Genomic DNA, 16,415 nt, shown 5'->3' with positions numbered 1-16,415 from the left:
AAATAAGTATATGATTTTCAGAAAATTTTGAAACTTGTACACAATCCAGTGGACGTTGTCACAGCTTGATAAGTGCACTCACAGCCGAATGTGGAATTACTTATATACATATTTGGTGTATTTCGAGCTGAGCATAATTTACAGTGCAACAAATTTACCAAAAAATTCTGATTCTGTCCAGTTTTTTCCTCTTTAGGTCTCTGCATTGATGGGCCGCTTTAAGCTTCATTCTTTGAATGTTGTGTGGAAGTCAAAACTGATGGTAAAATATCCCTTTTCCATTACTTGGTAATGGAACTGGATACTCAATGGTGTCCCTCTGCAAAGTATTATTCTGGTAAAAAGGCATGCAGGTGTAGTCTATTTTTACCTGCATAAGCCTTTATAGATTAACACAGTTTACCAGTCCCTGCCTGGCTTTCGGTATACCATCCTAACTCTTAAATTAACCGGATTCCGCACACTTAATCCCTTACTTTTATATAAATGCATACCACATTATTTGACTTAATGTCTGAGACATTTCCAAACAATTTTCCTTTAAAAGTTCTTCGAAATGGTATAAAAACATTCCCACGAAAATGATGGATTCTTTATTGTTATTGAAGGGGATATTTGCAGCAAGCGGTGTAATTCTTCTGGGTTTTGGAGGACGCAAACTATAAATCCTATGAGATCTCAATTATGTCTGTTTTTTTTTCCTCACTATTCCCACACTTTTGATTTCCACTTTAAAAGGAGAATGATATATCCCTATGATTGGAAATGTTCAATGCACTTCTGGAAGTGGGTGCGCTGTCCTGTGCAGATAAGGTTGCGAATGCAAGATCTGTTTCTCTGAAATAGAAGCCTGACAAACAGTGCTGTCTCTCCCAGACACAGTGGGAGAGGAGTGCGCTCAGATGGAAGTCTTTGAGACCGGCCCTTTTAATATCGGCGCCTCTGTAACATCAGTAAGGTGACATTTCGGCAGCACCATCAAGATCCAACAGTGGCCATGCTGCTTCGACAATCAATTATCCATGCATAACATCCCACTAGTGTGTGCGACATGAATCAGTCCTGGACCAGGCTTCTCCTCTGCCTTGATTCTCAAGAAAAGAGAGACCTTTCAATCGACCCTTAAGAAAGACAGAAATGCTCTGTGTGTTGATAAGAGAGTGAAGAGAGGAAAGTCATGAAAAAAACAGGCAAATCAGGGCTGATATTTATTTGCATTATCTTGAAAGGAGCTCAGATTGGTTTCATTCCAGCGGCTGTGAATTGTGATCCAGAGAGCACAATGAGCATCTCCAAGCAGAAGCCAACGTTATGATTGAACGGGCAAAAGACATTCTTTGTAGTGCTTGGTGGACTACAGGGAAGAATGCATAATATCTGTTGCCCAAGGAGAAGGAAATACATTTCACAGCACATATTGCTCATATCAGGTTTTGAGACCAGTTTAGTTGTTATATGATTGTTATCAACGCAGTGGCTGTACATAATTTACTTCCACAAATAACTGACATGAATGACATGTTCTCAGCAGACTGTTATTTATTTATTTTTTTTTCCTGAGACGTGTGGTCTTGTGCTCAGAACGGGCTGTTTAGAATACAGAAAGAGTTTGAGACATGAGAGAGAAAATAAATTCTTGTGCATCAAAAAACCCTTTGGCCAAAAAAAATAAATAAATTCTGGCACTGTAACATTAAGTGTTAAATATGAAAGTTCAACATGCTTTCTGTAAAAATAGTGACATATCTTATGCCAGTTGGCTCGAAAGCATACAGTATATCTTGATCTAATCAGATCATATTATATTACAAATGCAACTGTGTTAAGTGTAAGATTTTGCGTGCTAAAACCTCACACTAAGTGAAATCAGAGTTGGAGGACCCAGTCTGGCATAGCAATCTACTCCCTGAACCCAGAAGCTTTCTCCAATGTTTGACAAACAGCACCATTCCCCCGCTCGCCTTCATTTCCATCTGTATGCTATCACTTGGCTGTCAGCGGCTGGATTGGCCTGTAGTTTGCAGGATGAAAGGCAGAGAGATCCTGTTGAGTGAATAATCTTGCCAGTTTACAGAAGAGAGTGGATGTCAACTTGACAGACTGTGAGTAGCACACAGATTTGGGATTCATGGGCAATCCCATAGTCCCTTTAAGTCTGGACGTGTGAATGTGAAATCAATAGTACATCCATACAACAGTTTGTTTGCTGGACCCTGGAAAGCTTTGTTATGAAAATAAGAGTCATGGATCTTTACCTTGTGGATTGAGGACACAAAAAAAGGGGACTATAAACATGGGATTTCAGCATGAAAATCTTGAACCCCCCCCCTTTTTTTTTTTACTGTAAGTGAAGGCATGCACCATTCAAATACATCTATTTATGAACACAATGAAATTTAAAAACATGAAGCCAGCAATCACGCACACACTTAGGTTAATACGGAATCTCTTTTGTGCTTTTGTGTAAAATTTCCAATTATATTCTGTGTGAATGGGTTGGTTTTAATTACCATATTCACCTGCGATGCATTAAATCAAAAGTGTCACATCCTGTAGGTAAAGATCACCTTTCGAGACATCTCATCAGAACTCTATATACTCCACATACACACCACTTCATCCTCAGACACTGTGTCACCATGACCTGTATCATAGGAGGAATTCAATAGATTTCAATGGCACCTTTGTAGACATATACATGTGCAGTGCGTACATATAACATAGCTGTCTGGTTTGGCAGTGCCATCATGCCCTGCTGTTTATTTGATATGCAAAGGAGTGCTGTGGAGCAGCTCCACGGTCTTTGCTAAAGTACTTTACTCCTCACATAACCCAAAGTGGCAGCAGCAGCATCAGGATGAGCTCCAAGAACGAGGTGGCTCCCTCTCAGTAATTTATAATGCACTTAACTCCTCTACCCTGTTGATTGTCTGCATTACCAAGAATCAAGCACGAGGCAAAACAAATAAAAAATGCCACTTTTTATTCTGGTTTAACACCGTCAAAAGCACAAGTCTTTTATTATGTTCCTGTTCATTCAATCAGGGTCTGTGTGCAACAGAAACCAGGGATTACACTGGCGAAGGAAAACCACTTCGAACTGCTTCCATAAACACCATCAAAGAGCAGCTTCGATACAGAACGAAGCGGGGGAAAATAAACATAAAATGTGTCAGTTAAAGTGTGTTCAAATTCAAGAAAGTTTGGAAAATGCCCAGAAAATATAATTATCAAAAACACTTCAGCACTGATAGATTGTTGTGAAACAGACACTGCAGGGAGTCCGGCCACACCCTTCGTGCCATACAGAGCTGCAGCCTTCCCAGAGTACTGAGCTGCCACTCTAAACCTGCATCATATGGGCAAGGGGGGGGGGTGGGGGGAACCATTATTAAATGTGGAGGGCCTGCAGGTAGCTCCCAGGATCAGACACAGGGAGAACGAGAGGGGGTTGTTTGGCTTAAGTGTTTTTTATTAGGGTAGATGGAGACCTAAACTCCATAACAAAGCTCCAGCCCTTTCTCCCAGACAGGGGCCCACTTTCCCTACTCACTCCAAACAGGCCCATATCAAAACACCGGCCCCTCACAGACATGCCCCACAAAAATGGCATGTTCTCTTTTTTCACTTGGCTCAGCGTTCTCCCTGTCAAAATACAAATGGTCTGTGATGGAATTCTGCAATTTCCTTTATCATCTGCAACATGCCCATTTCTCAGTTGTTAAACCTGTAATTACTGTTGATAAAAAAACAAAACTACACCAATTATTCACAGTGCCCTTGTACATATGTTTTTTAAATTAATGACATTTTTATGTCATAAAGTTGTAAAAAACAAACAAACCTAAACCTCTGTTGTAGATGTCTGCACCCTAAACCCAAAGTAAGAAATATTGAAAGCCGCTCAGCCAAGTTTGAGTTTGGCTCCACCTCTGCTCTTTATTTTTCACACAATGCGGCAGTGCATATTAGAGCCAGCTGGCTCGATGACATAACTTCCTCCTCCAGTTGTAACAATATGGTGACATGAACATGTGTAAGCCTGCTTTTACACTGCCCATCACTGGCACAAGAACACCCTGAACATCTGCTCCGAACAAGGACAAAAGGTTTGGGGCAAAAAGTCTCTTAATGGGAGAACTTAATTCAAACTTTACACTAAGTTACAGGCTTCATATGCGATTGCACTACAGTTTACCACCATTTTTCCAAGAAATATTGGGATGCTGTGTAAAATGTAAATTAAAAAAACAGACTGCAGTGATCGGCAAAACATTTAAACTATATACTGTATTTAAATGAAAATAATGCATGTAAAAAAAAAATGATTCTTGTGAAAATTACATGCTCATTTTGATTTGATTTGATTTAGGTAACACATTAAAAAAAGAGATGGGACAGGAGCAATAAAAGACTGAAAAAGAACCTAATCAGCTTTGAGGTTTAATTATTGATTAGGTTGAATGGCAACAGGTATGTATGATGATTGTAAATATGTATAGTTAAATGATTTAAAAATAATGTTTCTCAATGTAAAATTTTCAAAGAATGTGGGTATTTATCATGTACAGATTTATATATATTATGATATAAGTTCATTAAAGGATTCAGAGAATTAATTAATTAAGAAAAACCTCAATATACCAGTGAAAAAGGCAGAGAGCCAATACTGAACCAATGCTTGGCTGAGCTCTTTGGGCCTTTAGGCAGCACTTCATTGAAAACAGGCTTTATTTTGTAGTTTAAATCAATGAATGGGCTCAGGAGTACTTCAGAAAACAAATTTCAGTAAATGCAGTTTGTCCAGTTTGTCCAGACCTGACACCCTTTCACACAATGTCCTAACTTTTTTGGAAATGGGTTTGCACTAAATAATAGTTAAACACAGGGTTTAGTTGACCTCTAATGACCTCTATCTATAAAGTAATATGTGGCAGTCTTTCTGATCGGATATGATGATAGAAAACTTTACCTTATCTTGACCCTGCTTTTCACTTGAGCGCTGTGAATGCAGAAATGGAAAAAAACAAAAAAAACAAAAAACTTTCCCATCTGGTTTGCCATCACTCCAACTGCTGCTGTTATACGAGTGGGAACTACAGTAGCCTCCACTGGACACAGAGAATGAAGAAAGGAAGAGGAATAATTGGAGAGAGGGATGGATCCAGTTGAAAGATCCAGCTGCTAGGCCATCTGAAGCCTGGGAAAGTCTGATATTGTTTTTAATGTATGTGTGATCACCTCGCATCAGCCTGACTTACAAAGCCTCCTAAAAAATGTAGGGAACAGGTGGAGCGAGAAGTTGGCAAAGAGTGAAAAAGAATGCTAGCTCACTTGTGCCAACATTATGTGCTGCACTGAACCCTGTTTTTCCTCCTGCAATGCAGTAAATCACATTCATCTGCTTAATTTTCCCACAGTCTCCTATTAAAATGTAATCTTTTGAAAATAATTTCCATACATTTTATTGATGCTCTGTACCTTGTATTTGGTAGTTTGTTTCAGTTTAGACAGGTAAATGTGAGAAACGAAGAAGACATGAAAAAAAAAAAAAAAAAAATTGTTCCAAAGCCTTAATGTGGTGCAATGCGGGTGCAGACTGTACAGCTTTGTATATACTGACTTCTCTGTTTTTGTAATGTTTCATTGAATAAAACAAACAGCCAGCCCCTCAATCCAGTTTTATCCATAACCTCTGAAATGAGACTTTATGTTTCATACAAACTGCATCTCGGTTACATCAATAATCCTGCAAATGAAATCGATTTCCCCTCCCGCTCTTCCAATTCTGATCACAGCTGGGTTCCCCATATGGAGTATTAATGGGGTGGAGCACCCTGAGCCTGATCTAAAGCTGGAGAATTCTGGGCACACCACAACATCAAATCCCACTGTAATTACCTTCATGCAAACACAGGGGCCCTCTCCAACACAATATGGGTTGAAGAAATGGGATTTATGTGCATTGTTTTTGACGCTGGAATTGATCTTGAAAATTGTTTGGTGCAATTTACCAAGATGCTTAAGAAAATTGAAGAGCACTGACTGCGTGCCACACAAATGTCATTTTGTGATGAGCTCAATATACCAGCTCTGCGTTGCTCATCTACATTTTTGACAGCAATGACTCTGGTACAATGCAACAATAGCTAATCATTGTGTTTTTCCATAAATTCAAATTACTGAGATGATGGATCTTGACAATCGTCACTCATCTTCTTTAGTTAACAAGAAATTCTCCAAATTGAAGATGAAACCAATTTTAGCCATGCAGATGGCTAAGTAGCGGTTTCTTCTCAATTAGCTTACACATGTATTCGAGCCCACAGGAAATAAAATGCCATTTTGTCATGAGATTATACTATCTGACATAAGGCTATTGTCTTAATTCCCTTAGGCTGTGGTGTTGAGAAATCACTAAACATACAGAGGGCCAGGCTATATCCTGTCTTACAGACGTCCCTATCCCATCATGCACACCCCAGCCTTCTCTCTCCAGCAGGTGGGGGTGGTCATGCACCACGCAACACAGTTATGGGTTTAAGTCTGAAATCTACATACTGAAATGACTTCAGCTCCCTCTCACAATGCCAAACTTGCTGGAAGTCTGATGAGTTTATTTCATCAATTTCAGAAATGCTGCAGAGAGAGAGAGAAAGTGAGAGAGAGACAGAGAGAGAAGGAGAGATGTACAGAGTGAGGGGAGAGAGTCTATTTCTATATACAATAGCCTGTGTCCATCATCCTCAGAGTATGTGTGTGCATGTGCTCTCATACCCCTCTGCATACATGTATGTGTGGAAGTAAGTTTGATGTGAATCCTCTCTGCCCTCTGAGTAGCACAGTGACTGCTGTCCATCTGCTCCAGGGTCTCAGGTGTGTGTTATCTATTCCCATGCCCCTGGGAACTTTCAACAGATATGCCAGTCAGCCCGGGCTGAACTGCTCTTGTAAATTACTCACTAAACAGCCCTGCCCTGGATTCTGCATTCGGGGGAAAATCAATTATTTGACCCCCCCTTACATTTCACAGTCCATTTTCAGCATGCTGGGGCCAATTACACCCAGCAGAAAGACTACTCTTTATGTCATTCCCACGATGACCTCCATCTTGCAGCTCCACACGGAGCACTGTTAATGCACCAACTACAAGCACTTGTGCCACGAAGGAGCGTGCTAATGCACTGGTTACCCACACTTTAGCCACACCAAGCACACAAATACAGCAGCTGAGAGGCAGTACTACAGCCGCACACAGTCAGCTGTAGTGTCTCCCAACTGGGAGGTGATCATCCCGTGTCCAGTGCGCTGAGCGAATGCCACTGCGGTTTGACAGCCCTAATGAAAGCTGATTACCAGGAGGCATCTATTAATTTGTCCTTAATCATGACAAAGAGAGTCTGTGGCTAACAGCTGTGAAATGGCAGCCGCCGCGCGGAAATGAGGCTCAGGGAAAGGCCGGGGACAAGGGGTTAGGCCTTGTGCTGTCATTAACTGCCTGCCATTGTGTATGCTCGCTCAGAGCTTAGCTACAGGTAACTCAATAAGATAACATGGAGTGTCGCTCATCCCTGGTCTTTGTGAAGAGCTACTGCTGCGAATCCTGGGCGGCTGTGCAAAGAATGGGAGGATATTGGTTTGCATGCTCCGAGCAGGAGTTCTTATGATCCAGGTGAGAAGCTGACAGTAACAGGTTTAAGCTCTGTTCCTTTATCTGCTGTGGGGTGCTGAAGGAAAAAGTCAATCACTTGCAGAACAAGCTGCTGAATGAGGAGCCGAGCTGGCTATTCAAAGCGACACTATAACAAATGTATGCTCAATTAAGTCATGATTTTAGATTTCCAGAATGTGAACAAACAAATGACAAGTCTGACTTGTGATTGTGGCTGACATTTAAAATAAAGAAAACCAACTGACTCCAGTAATCCAAAGATTTCATGCAGTGAGGGCACATCATAATGAAATCATCATATTTTAATATTTACAGCTGTGTCAAATCCTGGATGTAGCTATTGCTGTCATGATGTTCAGAGGAGGAGGTCCTCGTAGAATGATCTGCCAGCCTAGAGTGGCTAATGTGGTTTATAGGACCCTTGGGAAGCATTGGGAGGGGAGATAATTGTTGTGGCTGTCACAGGGTCTGTGATATAACAACACCACTGAGTGTTTAGCCCCTACAATGATTTACCATGAGGCTAATTGATCCCTGGTTTTCTATTGTGTTTATAACACAAACACACACACACACGTGTAACCAGTGATAGGTGTTTTTAGGGACACACTTTACTGGCTGATTAGAACCCATGGTTAGATTACACGCCATGTTTCTGTCAGACCTCAGTCACAAGTACAGCTCGGAGCACTTGACAGATTTTAGCTGTGAAAAGACACAGTTTGCCCCGGTCTCGAAGAGAAACACGATTGACCAAATTGCCACTTCATCTCTTTGGCTTTCAAGTGTAAGTTCTTGTTGTACCGGCCTGTTGTTGTAGCAGTTTTCACAGGAAACCACAATTGTAGCTGTGTCCAATCCAGAGAACACTGAGCTCAAATACATAGTTCATGTGCGATCTACCATCCCACTCAGTTTCTTCTTGATTATTGATCAAACTCAGCACTAGGAGGTTGAGTCATCTCATTTATAGCAGAAATGCTGGTGAATCATGATTAGCTTACTTTGTTTGACCACTGGAGGCTTTGCTTTGTCCATGCATCATTAATGTTTAACAACTTCAACAATTTGTGTAATACAGACAGATTTGGCCTGCGATGTTGCCCGTCCTTTATAATTGTTGTATTTAGCTGCTCATTATATGTATGCAATCAAAACTAGGCTGAAACCAGGACACGTGTCCTGCATGTAAATACAAAAAAAACTAAAGGTTTAATTACTTTAAAAAAAATTTTTTACTGTGTAAAATATGCTTTGTGACATCATTAGTGGAAGCTTTGTGACTCTTTTTCAACGTGAATAGCAACAAGTGGTTACAGATAAATCATTTCACCTCTTGATCTAGTCATTTGCCATACAATTTTATAGCCGGGCGTGTGTGAAATAATGAATCTGATGACATGCATCTTCACATACAACAGCGGAACATGTGCATGCTGCTGCTGTAAACCTACAGACCTCATTAAATATTGTGTAAGGACATTCATTATATGCTATACTAGTATACCTCTCAGAATAAAGGCCTAAGTCATTTTTTTTATTAGGTTTTTTCAGATAAAACAATAAACTGAACTAAACATTGAAAATATGATGATTTTAGGCAAAAATAAAACTTTTGTTAAAAAAAGGACTTAGGCCATTATTTTAAAAGGGTGCTGATATGTATCCCCTGCTTGACTTTCCATTGCTTTTGCTCCCACCTTAAAACATTAATTCTGATAAGGGGCTGACTGCGGGAAGACTGCAGGGTTTGGATTTAACATGATAAACAAGGCAGAACATTTTGTTTGTCTTCGTATGAATTAATCAGTGGAAATGGGCAGCCATGTTGAGCAAACAGTCATTTAAGACTCTGCTGAGACACTGATGGAAGCCATGATTCAATTAGACCCCGAACTCTTGAAAATGCAACAAGTATTTCAGCTTGTGAGAAACGACACAGCCAGAGGTGACTGACGACCGGGTTTCTGCAAAGCTCCCGAGAGCTGGTTAAAGTGTTTGATTGATGACAAGTGATAACGACTTAAAATTTAGATGGGATAGGGATTAGTATTCAGGTCCTAAGTTATTCTGTATGGCAATAAATACTGTAGGAAATAATGAAATTGTTTGTACTGATGTGTTTATCATATAGTGCATCCAGGTGGCGTAGACCTCAGACACACATCAAGCTCAGTCACTTGGTCTGTGTGTGTTAAAAGCATGCTGATTTTTTTTTCCCAACAGCGCTTTATATTTTGTATCTCTAAAGATTAAGTCGTAGCTCATTTGCACTGCATCAAAGAGCTGCATTAAATCTGTACAAAGAAAACCTTATCTCTTTAATTATCTGTAACATCAAATTTTCATACAACATAGTTAACATCTATCCAGCTCTGATATAATCTGTTTGGACCAGGGCAGCTGTTGTCTCGTCCGGCAGAAAAGCTAATTTACTTATTATGTGTCCTTAATCACAAAAATACAGACAGAATCTTAACTTTTTAAATGTGAAATATCGCATCTTGAACTAAGAGACATAATTTAAGAGTCTGTTTATTCAGCAGCATTTACTCTGTGATGTTTGATTTCACATGCATTCAGTATTTGCAACTTAAAAATCAGTCAATCAATCAATCAATTCATCTTCTGCGATTTTATATCCAAAAGTGAAAAATAAATTTTTTTGAACAGTATACCTAGTGAGTGACTCTCTGAATGCACAATTCTGCAGAGCAATATGTGCTACATCACAAATGCAACCACTGTATTTGATTTTGGTTCTATAAACTAATAAACTATCACAGGTGTTTTAATATTTTAAATAGAATTAAGGCAAAATTATTTTAAAAACCCCACACATTTATCTGTTTTTAGATATTATATCATTCTCAGGATTTCAGAGAAATGAACTGGTATTGCTTTAGCAGCAGTAGAACTGAGGTGTGTCATCAAAGACATTTAGTTACTGTGGGAGCTTTAGCTTCTTCATCCAGACCTCTTCCTGTCAGTCAAGCTTTATGTCTGCATTTGGCTGCATTAATCAGATGAATACAAAAGCATTCTATCTAGTTGTTGGTTAAATCCTGCCATCAGGCTTATTTGCATAGTGTATGAACCCATGGTTGGTGATCTAGTGACACATTTTGAGTGCCAAAAGATAAGTTGTGTCTCAAGTGTAACCATAAGGTAAAGTCATTCATTCACTCGGGGCGCCTTTTATTAGTTTGAATAGAAGAGGCTTAATGATGGCATGCATCACGGAGAGATTTCACTGTATTTTTGTTTGGCATTTGGTTGCTGTTGTCAGTTTAGGGTCGGGGCAGCAGGGAGTTAAGAAGCACCCCGCGCGTCATGCTGAGTCTCCTGGTGGTGCCCCCTCTCATCTATGAGAAGAGTCTCTTCTCCCCTGCTAAGTTTGCAAAGTCCAATTTTCAGCTAATATGAAGGTCGCAACAGCAGGCGCAGAGGGCGTAGTAGGACATAATGGCTATGGGATTGTAAATATTGGTTTTAGAGAGACACAATTGGAGGGCAAGCGGAGAGAAATTTCCATAGAGTATGTGCTAGCGCCATTGGAGGCCTTGGTGCAGCAGAATAGATTTTCCATTCTAGTGTGTCACATTAGATTTTCGGAGGTGCTCAGTGGCAGGTACATGTCATTAGTAACACTTTAGCACAGTAATGAACCTTTTTATTTATCCGGTGCTTCTCTCATGAATGAATAAGGAGCTGCTCCCCAACTGTGCCTAGCCGTGAGAAGCAGACAGAAGAGAGAGAGAGGAGAGAGAGAGAGAGAGAGAGAGGGAGCCTGGAGCACTATGAAGTCGAAAGGGGAACGTGGAGCCCTGGGGAATGCTGAGGAGGGTTAAATGATCATTATTGTGACACTCACATGCACACTCGCTAACACACACATGCACCGCTGAACAAAAGAGCATACACATGCACAGACACACATGCACGCTCCCCACCTCCACTCCCTGGGGTCCTGATCTGACACTCTATTTACACACACATTTACACAGTCTACTCCCTCCTTTATAAAGCTGACAGGTACTTAAGCGGTACATTACTCTGAGGAGCTCAAGCCTCATGGCGGTGTAACCAAACTGTCCATTCACTGCTAGCCTTGTCTCAGTGTTCATTCAATAATGGCTTCTGAGAAATTCACTGGTAATGAGCGCTTGTAACTGGGCAGGCAGGCCGGGAGTCTGACTGCAAGCATCAGGGCACTTTTAAGATGGCCCAAGCTCATTGGTGGAAAAGAACAATCTGTTAGGGTTCACTACCTCGTATGACTGTGACACCTAGAGCGTCTTACGAGTTTCAGCCGCATGGGAGCTCTGCTCTCCCGTCCTGGGGATGCTAGTGGAGTTACTTCATGTGTGTCTTCTTCTATTGTCTTCTCTAGTTCCTTTGTTGCACCAGAAATCAATAGTGCAACTAAGTTTTATCACTGCTGGGAGAAAAAAAAACAAACCAGTGCTTATCAAGTCTAGGTCAGTGACTTCACCTATTGTTATACAGGTGGCAAACCTCAATCTCAGCACCTCCTCATGGACTCACCTCAGATTCTAGCTTGGTGCAGTGAAGCGGTTAGAGTGGCAATGGCCAAAGTGGTCAGGGCCCCATGTCACCCCCCAGCATCCTCAGTGTTCATTTCCCTTTCATCTTGAGTGTGAAATCGTTGCCGGTGCAGCACTGACCTCAGCATTAAGAGGTCAACTATTGAAATCTGATGTGCGCCTCTCTGGCTGAGGGACTTCAACAGATGGAGGGAAAGAGAGGGAATGGAAGAAATGGAAGGAGAAAAGAGGCACTTAGGATTAGCAAACTGTATAATAGCTCTGAATCTTATACTTACACTGCTTTACTTAAAAAAGTGAACGAGCCTACATATTTATAAAGCTAAGACATTTAGATCTTTTTTTTTTTTTTTGCTCACTTGTAATCTGCTTTCTTAAAAGAATGGACCTGAATGCAGGTGTTGTTTTTTTATGGGGAGGTGAACATGTTTATAAGCCCTGCAAAAGGATCACCGTCGGACCATTTTTAGATTATAGTGGACAACAGTGAAAAAAGATGTGACTATATGACACTCTTATTGCTGTTAATACATACATAATTATTAGTATTAGACACTTTTTAACTGAATTTACTTACCACCACATTAAAACTGACTTTCCTATGATTCCTCATAGTTAAGAACATTAATATCTGCGAACAGAGAAACTCCCCAAACTCCAAACTTAGCAGCTTTTGGCAGCTTTCTACAAAATACCTGCCAGAGCTTCCTGTCTCCATGTGTTTCCAGCGTAAGGTTCTGCATTTAAAGTCAATTCGACACCTCATCTCAGTATGAATCCCCTCTGAAAGCATATGTGATATGAAGAGTAAGAGAAGTTTGAGGTCTTGTCTCATATTTCCCATCGGCTACACTTTCATCCCTCTCTCTGCAGCAGACCACCCCCAGCAACCCTGCCCAAAAAAGGTGTTCTGCCTTCAATACTCGCCTCTCTGAAGAATCTGAAGAGTTCAGAATCTGCGAAAACTTTGGATCTCAAACACAAACATCTTTTATTCAAAGGGTGTCTGTAATCACAAATAAATAGCTTTTCTGGCGATGAGCACAAGGCACAAGAGAGAGAGGAGCCTATCTCAGGAGCAGATAACTAGTAGATATGATTCCTTAGATAAGTAGCAGTAATTTGGCTTTTAGAGATAGCTCCGGGGGCCGCTGTGCTGAGTTGCGCTGATTTACTGTGTGTATGGGAGGTTGTTTTTTTTTTTTTTTTTTCCCCCACATTTTTTATCTCTCCTGTTGAAGAGCTTTTCATCTCTGATGATTTTCTCTCTTTTTTATGTATTTCCCCCAGAAGGTGAGATCACAAACCCACAGAAGGCAGAGTGGCATGTTTTAAAGCGATGGACAAAATACAAATATTTGAAAATGTATTTCATGGTAATTATGTTAGGTTTCATGGCCTTGGCACAGTACTGAGGCACAGCCTGGATGCCTTAATTTGTATAGAAATTGTAATCATTTGTTCATTTCAAGGTGAAAATTGCATTTTTTAATTTAAATTGTATCCTGCGTGATAGGCTATTATCTAGAAAAATTGTCTCTGTGTATGGCGGTCTATGCCCTGCCGTCACGCCTGTTTAGAGCCCACTTCTCCTGAGAAAGGGCTTGTATATGAATCTCCTGACTGAATGCACCCAGTTTGTTCTTCACTTAGAGGCCGCCACTGCACTCATTTCCATTTTAGTTATTAATATTAATTAGTTTGAGAACACAGCTCAGATTTTAAATGTAAATCAAGCTTGGCTTCACAGTGATTTTTATCTAGCTCAGATTTCTTAGATTTACAACTTTACTTGGACTTTTTTTTTTGTCTTTGTTTTTTATTTTTTAAGCTGCTTTAAGGGAGGTGTGCACTGATGTGCATATATGCATTTGATGTACTGCAATCTGAATTGTGGCTATATAAATCAAATGTAATGAACTGAAGATTGATCTTACAGAGTATTACTTAGCTGATTAAATGTAATATAGCTGGTAAAAGATTCTATAATTTTGGTTCCTCGTAAATCAGACAATCCCCTATTTGAGCTCCTGCTTTTTTACTTATACATGACAGATTATCTATCTATAATACCTGAGAGGGGTAACCATGAAATTCAAAATACCTAAAATGTTCTGAAAATAAGATTTTCTCCCTATGCAAAATACATGGTTGGGAAGGAGATATGTGCATGGCAAGCTGTGCGTCTGTGTCTGTGTCAGTGGGATCCTTGAGGTGACGAGCACAAAGCTGAGGCTCAGGTACACAGCGTATGCTGGCATAATTACAGGATTTGGGGGATTATTATACTGTAAGTGCTTTCATGGCGACAGCTGGGAGCTTTTTACTCCCTGTGACACATAATCTCAAAGAATAAAACCAAGACCCCCAGAGCATCTCTTAATCATTTCTTAGCATACCTGCACACGGTTCTGAACTCTTTCTGAAGACAAATTTGCAAAATTAGAATATAATTATCATATCTGGTTTGAATCATTCTAAAGTCATGTTTTCAAATGCACATTTTCTTTAAAATTGAGACTTTTTGGCTTGTCTTTCTTCCTCACTGGCTGTTTGCGTTCTTCTTCTTCATGGCTTTCCTGAGTCTTCAGCAGAAGGTTATTTATCACAGCATGGCCAGGTTCAGGAGCTGGGCCCTAAATAAGATCTGAATCAGAGCCTCTATTCCATGGCTCATTCTGAAAGTATGACCAGGCTGACGTTGTGAATTCTCTATCGCTGCTGCGTGAGTGATAGGGCCTCCTGGTCTCTACAGCAAGGCTCAGGAGTTTCATTTCCATCCCTGTGATCTAAACAACCCCATTACCGCCAGCCATTTATGCACAGGGGCAGTAGGCAAGCCTTGGGCATGAGGACACAGCCCAAAGCTAAGCTACCATGGCACAGAGCCACCTTCAATGGCCGTACGTCCATATAGAGGAGGGAGAGGAGGAATGGAGAGCTCGGGCCTCTACACTTTATCTAAACCACTCCAGAGAGGCGAGTGGAATCGGCTCTTGTGGGCTCTGTTTATCCTCTGCTCCTGTAGTCAATCAATTAGGGGATCAAAGAAGGAGATGAGGGAAGTGTCATAAAGCTCTCCCACACACCACTGCCTGAGCTGCCACCTCGTCCAGTCTGAGTGACAGCAGACCCGAGGGAGACAAAACTCCCAGGCCGGCACCTCAGGAGACGAGCTGGAGCAAAGGGGACAACCATAGCACATGCCAAGGTCTAATCTGGACAACCAGAACACAAACTTTTAGAGGAATATATGAAGGATGACACGCAGCAGGCAAAGAGCCACAATACATATTTAATATGTTCAGAGGATCCATCGAAAGCCTCCAGTCTCCTCAGAATGAACTTGTATCATGAACTTGCTTTGAAATCGATTAAATAATTGACCTCCCTCATTGGCATGCTAATCCAGCACCCAAGAACACGTTTTTTTTTTTTCTTTTAAATATATGTTTTGCAATTAGACACTGAAGAGAATTAACATTTGCATCAAATTTAACTGAGCCTTGATGATATAATGTGGTGATAACACTGCATTTCAGTGCTGATTTGAATCTGTAAGGGAAATACTAAATGTTATGTATCTGTTTATACTCACCGAGTATGAAAGAATGAAATAGGAGTGATAGGTACCTCGTGATAACACAGGCAGTACTGACTTCATTTAGCTTCAAATTTATCTGCTAATACAATTTGATGGTGATGATGTTAATAATTTTGATTAGTCATGCCTTTAATTAGTTTAGATTTAATTGCAAATAAACAGCAAAGTATTTGCTGTAATTTTGTGGCGTATGGAATGTAAATATACATCTCCAACAGTGCAACTTGGCACAACTTACTAATTTAGACAAGATTATGTAGGAACGTTTTCTTGCTACTGCAACTGCACACATATTTGACACGTTTGATATGTGCTAAAAACCAGTCAGGACTGAATGAACGTACCTAAGGCGCGTTTGACATACCTCCAGCGGGGATGATAGTTATAAGTGAATGAGCGCCACTGTTTTGACATGTAATATAAAACACAGCGGATGCTTCCACACCACACTGGTTAGTTCCCCTACATTCACACCATACCGCAGAGATTTGCAGACTGCATTCCCCGGCCAGCGGTGGGAGAGGCGAGCGCTGCTGGTCAGCGCGTAGAATGAATTACTTCCTACAGCTGC

This window comes from Archocentrus centrarchus, chromosome 5, assembly GCF_007364275.1.
Source record: "Archocentrus centrarchus isolate MPI-CPG fArcCen1 chromosome 5, fArcCen1, whole genome shotgun sequence".
Classification (NCBI taxonomy): Eukaryota; Metazoa; Chordata; class Actinopteri; order Cichliformes; family Cichlidae; genus Archocentrus; species Archocentrus centrarchus.
This window is presented reverse-complemented; position numbering follows the sequence as displayed.